The sequence below is a fragment of the Pteropus vampyrus genome, unplaced genomic scaffold (genome assembly GCF_000151845.1).
Source record: "Pteropus vampyrus isolate Shadow unplaced genomic scaffold, Pvam_2.0 Scaffold185, whole genome shotgun sequence".
NCBI classification, from domain to species: Eukaryota; Metazoa; Chordata; class Mammalia; order Chiroptera; family Pteropodidae; genus Pteropus; species Pteropus vampyrus.
Genome location: NW_011888966.1, coordinates 2721180 through 2728351, shown reverse-complemented (window position 1 = coordinate 2728351; position 7172 = coordinate 2721180). Strand labels below are relative to the sequence as shown.

Sequence of the window (7172 nt, the reverse complement as noted above, 5' to 3'; positions counted from 1 at the left end):
TAATCATTACTTTATTTAGGGAGGGGAAATAAACCTGGATTCTAAAAAGTACTGCATGAGTCTCTGGAGAGGCTAGTAGCCCCTTTCACTAGCACTTTATTCACTTGATTTAAAAAAAAAAAAAATCATTTTTAATGAAGAAAACTAAAGATGCCCTTATCTATTACTGGTCTAAGTTCATAAAGTCTGCAGTCTAGGTAAATCAGGCATACAAAGGCTCTAGGCCTCTATCAGGGACTCGAGACAGTACCCATTGTTCTAAGACATTGCGCCTCCTCTGAAACAGCAAAATCTTCAGTTTCAAACTGGACTCCTTGAATGAGGTGTCTTGACTCTCTCTGAGACAGAAAAATCACTAGGCCATTTGCCAGGGTCCTTAAACTTCTGCCACCATATTCAACTTGTGGACCCACTGGAAGCTGCCAGGTCTAAGCGACAGTATCCAACAGACAATAGGATCATCTCTTTGAGACACGGAGGGGGAATGTCAGCAAAATCTTCTCTCAGACTACTCCAAACTTGGTATTCCTCACAGAAAATAAATGTGAGTGGTTGCATTATAGCAGTGAAAAAGATCATCTGAATTTTCATCCAGATACTAATACGCTGGGTGGCCTTGGGCCGATGGCTAAGCTTTAGTTTCTCTAAATTCACAATGGGGAGAGTAGTATAGGTGATCTCTAGCCCCCTCCTAGTGCTAACTGTTCTAGGTGCTTGAGCTGGTCTACAGGAAGTTCATTCAACAAAATGTTTAATGCCACTGATTTCTGTACCCTCCAGGTAGATGTGCACATAAATACACACACATACATGGACCCGCACAACTCTTACTGCCTTTCTTCTTTGGAAAATCTGCAGATTTGTTTTATCTTTTTGCTCTACTTTATCAAAAGAGAATAGTGGTGGGGGAAAAAACATCACAAAATCAAAAATACCATCATGAATTAGTAATGGAGCATGCTCAAGAAGACATAATCATTAATGTATAATTCGTAAGGATTTAGCATTGAGTTACATGGGTTTCATCATTATAGAAAATCGAACTAGATAATTTAGGCCAAATATTTCTTTAGGTGACTCCAACAAATAGGACAATACTCTCTTAATTTCCTGTTCACTTTTTGCACAAAGGATATTTTGCCTTAGAAATACACATGTCAACTGCTACTGTAGGAGAGAAAACTGATTTAGGTATAATGAGTGGTTTACTGGTTTTCAAACCGTATACATGTACAGACCAGCGTTGCTGCATGGAGGGAGAATTGGATATGGCATGGAGGAGGTGGTGATTTCACCCACCTCCAAAACTATAGTTAGTCCTAGGAGCCAAATTTAGGAGACACCAATTAAGCAGACAAATAAGACTAGTAACTTCCTACTTATTAGTTTAAACATATCTCATTTGTTTCAAGAGCAGCCAAAACAAATGGCTCAGCTCTACCATGCTCTGGTCCTTTCAAACACTCAAGAGCCCATTCTTAGCTAAGGCTATAGGGAGTGACCAAGGACGGGAGTGAATAGAAAGAAAAATGAATAGAAAGAAAAATGTGTGACTGTGTGTGTGTGTGTGTGTGTGTGTGTGTGAGAGAGAGAGAGAGAGAGAGAGAGAGAGAGAGAGAGAGAGAGAGAGAGACCTTGAAATTAACTCTATTTTTAGTTCAAGTCTAGAAAGATAAAAGGTCATTTGATTCAAATTATTTTTTCTTCTAAGCTGACAATAAATAAGAAATGTATCCCTCTAAGAAGCTCACCAATATTTTTCATAGACTATTTTTTTAATACTGGGGAGAAAATAAATATGATGAGAGATAGTTCCTTTCCTTCAAAGAATAGTTTTATGAGCATCATTAAAAAAGAAATAGGGTTGTGTGAGGCTCCATGATATTAGATTGCAGAGTAGATTGGTGCCCCTGCTAAGCTGGCACCATCACTGATAACAGTCTTTTGTGAAAATTAGATTCCTTAGTTAATTGCAACACACTGAAATTGAAGGGAGTTGAGTTGTCATCGCGTCTGTAGTGACTGTCTCCTTAGCAGAAGCTGGCAAGCAGAGGGCTTGGTGGTGGTACAATCCGTATCAGCTTTAGGACTGGAGTTGAGACCTGAAATTTGCAGCTATTCCCCAGTCCAGCTGAACACCCAGCCCGGGGACGATGAATACCACTCTGCGAGTTATCTGATTTATTCAATGAGCACCTTCTGCACATTCTACCCACCCTCCCCCTCGACTCCGAAGAGGCAGGCAAAATCAGGATTCTCAGGTTAACTAGAAAGCTTGTACTCTGACGGGCTGGAAAGGTCTGCTGAGAAAGGGTAATAGATCTCTACTCGCTAATATAAAGCATTCTTAATTCATGAACCAAACCAAAAATTCTCTAAACAGGTAAGCAAGCAGGAAACATGTTCTTAAAATTTAGCTTTGTGTTATATCCCTCTACTAAGCCCCTTTCTATCAGAAATCAATTCCGGAAATTTGAATTATGAACCCTCCTATTTTCCTGCCAGAAACAAGACTTAAGGAGTTAAAGTAATATGCCTTTTTTTGATTGAGCTGGCTTGCTTTTAACACCTTCTATCAGTATAAGGAGAGCATATGCTGGAAGGCTCTGGTCTCACAGTATCCTGAAATCCCAGTGGATAGAAAGAACATCTTGGGATTGGTTGAAGTCCTTGTAGATGTAGAGAACTTCTGAAAATCCTGAAATGCTGCCATCTCCACTCCAGCCAAATGTTAAGAGAATGAAAACAATGACCTTTTCCTGACTGTCTCAGCTGAAGATCTCAGGATATCAAGGACGAGCAGGGCACCCTGCAAACATCTCTCTCCCAGGCCGGAGTAATCTAGAATCCTGAGGGCCCTGCCTAGATGATGCTTCTATCAATTTTTTTATCCTGTTGCTTCCTTAAGGATTTCTCAAGCTATAAAGACAGCCGTGGCAGAAGATAGGTTTGCTCATATGTGGGTGTTAGTTCATGCTGTTTTGATGGAGCTGTGTGGTTATTTAAAGCAATTATTAAGATGTTTTATCATTCTTTGGAACAGCAAAATGAGTTCTAAAGTAAAAATTATTGCCCAATAATCTTTAGGATCTTTAAGGCTTCTTCAGCTAGCATCCAAGCCATTACTTCTTCCCCCTTTGCTCGCCGCCACCCCCAGCCTCCTCCTCCTGCCTCTCTGCCTACATTTCCTGTTTCATCAGTGTGTACATCTCATTTTGTGAAACTAAACTCTGTCAGAAGATGCAGGTTTATTTCTGAGGGAGTGAGGGGTGGGGGGAGCTAGAATAGATGTAGTCGCTCTTGTCAGGTTAGTTTTAGGGTTTTGATTTCTATTTCTCCTCTTGCCCATGCATTTTAAAATTTTGCTGCTCTGGAAAATTTCCATTGGAACGTTGGGTCGAGAAGTCAGAGTAGAGAGAATGGCAAGCCAAAAATATACCCTTCAAAGAGCCCAGCGACGAAAATTATATTTTACATAAGGCCATTAACCAGCTACAGATCAGTACCAGCTACCTAATCGACATTTGCTGGCTGCACACAGATCCCAAGCATAATGGGTCTCATTCTCACACCTGCTTCACTATTACCTGTATTGCCTTGTTTTTGGCCTGCCTTCCTTCAGATTCAACTGTCTTCTTATGCAACTTCAGAAACCCAGCATCCTATTTAAATACACTCGCCTTCTGAAGAGGACAGAGGTCACTGGGAAGTGGGGTTCTTGTTCTGGTGCTCAGGCTCACCACAGAAACACAGGTAAGCTATGTCGCCTTTCTCTGGCCTGCTTACTCCCCTGTAAAAAGAGGGAGTTGAAGGAGATTTTTCAAAGCCAAACTTGAGATATATTCACGGGTTGAAGAAAAGGAGAAAGGGCGTATCGTACGTTGTGAAATGCTTCGTTGTTTCCCCATTTCAGTGTCGGGCTTGGAACCCTATCCCAGGCCTTCTGGTGGCAGGTAGGGTAGAAGTTAAAAAAGAGGAGAGTCTTGGCCCTTGAGGAGATTATCATCTTAGTTTTTTGCCATGAAAGTCAAGGGATTTCACAGCACTGATGGATTTGCCTCTAATACTAGCTTCTCACCTGAGAATCCCATCAAACATCAGGACATTCCACTCTGGTATTTTAGCATGTATGACCTGTGAAGGCTGTAACCCACTTCCCATGGCAGTTGTTTGAATTCTCTCTGCCAGAGTCTCTGGAAGAATCAAAAAGAAAAGCATCAGAGCAGAACTTGTTTAATACGTCTAGGGGGATAACTGCACCTACTCCAAGTTCCCTCCCAGCCTGATCCCCACCCCTCCATATACATAATTTGATCGTAACAAGAAAATTCCAGCAAGATTTAAGAATATTTTTCCCCCATTTGTCCCTGTTACTTTAGCTGCAGTTACGGGCAGAAAAAGTGGGACTGCTCCAGACCATTGGGGAGGTTCATCTAAATTCATACCATGAGCTAGGCTATACTAATATATATATATTTTATAGCAGGTGTGGCTGGAGTTGGGCCAGTTTTCTCCACCCTCCACCCCCAAACAAAACCTCACCCTGGCAATGATGTTTCTGAAATTGCTTCCACACTCCTGTAGCTCCAACAAACACTCTTTATAATCAGAAAACACTGCTCCTGTCTTTGCCAACAGGAACATATTTATGCTTTATATCAATGGACTCTCTTCAAAATGTTTATAGGGTGACATGACAAATGATCTTCACTCTCCCTTCATCTGGCCCTGGAATTAATGAAAATATTGCAGACTGAAACTTTTTTCTTGTCCCCAAATTCTTGACTAAAAATTAATACTCAAAAATTAATATTTTTTAAATGTAAAATTTTTTAATATGGAAACATTATAAACCGACTGTTTCTTATCCTTGCCCCCATCACCATCTAGCCACTCTCTTTGCCACTGAAAGATTCAAATCAAGGATATTTTAAAAAAGACCTCCAGAATGGACAGATGTTCAATAAAACAAATACAGTGAAATGGTAACTGTATATTCCAGGTGGTTAATAGAGATAGTCACTGTCAAATTCTTTCACATTTTCTCCTGTTTCCTCGGAGCCTCAATTTTCCTATCTGTAAAACAGGAGTATTGAATTAGTTGTGCTTGAAGTTTTCCTAGCTGTAAAGTTTTTTCTAAAGGACATTTCACCAGTTGTCTTTTAACTGCAAGGGGAAAAAAAAAAAAAAAACAGGAGGACTCCCCCAGACTCCAAGGTGGTCCCACTCCACGTTTCACTCTCAGCTTCCCTCTCTAAACTCATTCGAGGTTTTCCTAGTACCGTGGAAAGGGCACTAGCTTGGCGGTAGAAGGCTGAGGTGCAACTACCCCAGGCATGTTATCTTGAACAAGACCATTACCTCTGACACCCGGTTTCTCTGTATTTGGGGATAATAGTATCCACATCACAGGTCCAATGTCTAGATAAAATGACACAATGAATGATAACTCCACCCCTTCCTGGTAAACTGTAAAGCATTTTCATTATGAACCCAGTCTCCGAAATGCTTATCACTCCTTCCTCTGTTTGCCAGGAGAGGTCATCAAAGAGCTTTCTTTCAGAATTGAGACAGGCTCCCAAAAGAACAATCTACCTGCCCTTACAGAGCAGCTGACACTGACATTGTCTGACTAGCTTCAAGGATCCCTTTACCAGTGTATTACTCCGTGCTTACCTCAGAACTTGTACACACACTGGAGACCTAAATTCTAGTCATTTCACTTATCAAGCACCTACCTCCCTTTTCCTAGGTATTTGAGTACCAACTGAATAGAAGGCATCATATGAAGCTCTGCAAATAGCTGTCTGGTAGACTAGTAACAGATTGTGAATAAACCTTGAATACCACAATATTTCTACCACTGTATGTCAGTCTCTTTAAGCTATATAATTTAATTTCCAGAAGAGCCCTGATCTTATTTTTTATACACATAGTTGAGGAAAATTAGGCTCTGAAAGTTTATTTTGCCAGCCCAAGTCAAAGCCTTGACTGTTTGGACATGATTCTATAGACAAAGGGAAGCTAAGTTTTGAGAACATGCATGACATGTGTTCACCTCTTCCACTTATCTGTTTTTGACCTTCAACAAATTTTATCACGTGACATTAATCACCCAGTTGTAAAAAGCTCTATCTTTCCAAATTGTTGAATATAAAAACAAGTAATTGATGCAGTAATTTGTCATTAAAAAGCAGTACAAAGATGAGACATTCGTTCATTTTAACTTGACCTTATAACTGCTGACAAAAAAAATATACGGACCCTTTTGCCTACATACATTCCAGCATACAAAAATTTAACCTCCTACAACTGTTAAATGCCAAATCAAACATCTCTTGATCAAGTCCTTAGTCTTCTTCTTCTCAGAACTTGGCCATAAACAACATAAACCTATTAGCCTACCTTAAAAGGTTGAGAGCCCACTAATCCAGTTCCTAGTACATGAAGGATTTAGTTGATGTGGGGCCATTTTCTAGCTGTAAAGAATTGTGCAAAAGAGCAAAAGAAGTAAGCAATAGGGCAGGATGGGAATAGGTGGCATTTGGAGAAAGTGAGAACACACTCATCTGTGGTCCTGTACGAGATCCTTGTGTGCCTGGAATGGCTTGGATTTAGCCAGAATCAAGAGTAAGGACTAGACCTTTTCTGGACGTCTTTCCTAAGTCTAGAATCCCTTTAAAACATTCACTCAATTATGAGTCTAATACAAAAAAATGCAAGGCACAGGAACCAAAGGAGAACACTGCCCCTAACTATAGAACTTACAGTTTAGCGAAGTATGATATGGGTATGAACAACTAATTTAAGGGAAGATGTGGTAACTGAGGCAGGGAAATTCCATCTCATTGGAAAAATCCAAGGTTTCTTGGGATAGGAAGTTGAGCTCAGACTTTAAATAAAAGGCTATTTTCATAGCTGTTTACTATCTGGATTTATATAATTGTGGTCTCACCTACCTTTCAAAGGGCTAAACACAAGTAGCTACTTCACCCAGGCAGGTGTTCAGGTAAAGTGAACACCTCTTTATGAGATACCATTGAAATGAGAGTATTGAAAGTGGCTACCTGACCAATGTTCCAGTAAAGGGCTTTCTAATGACTCTTTACCTCCATCCAAGCTCTGGAAATGAAGATGGAAAATGGAATTACAAGGAAATGTGTAGACATATC

General features: G+C 40.2%; 1 long non-coding RNA gene across 1 annotated transcript; it reads right to left on the bottom strand.

The window, feature by feature from the left end:
- Positions 1–3209: 3209 nt before the first annotated feature.
- LOC111746364 lies at positions 3210–4727 on the bottom strand. Its single transcript, XR_002783067.1, has 3 exons — positions 4543–4727; positions 4079–4193; positions 3210–3790 (listed from the first exon to the last, which is right to left on the bottom strand). It is a non-coding gene; the product is annotated as an uncharacterized LOC111746364 (long non-coding RNA).
- Positions 4728–7172: the final 2445 nt, after the last annotated feature.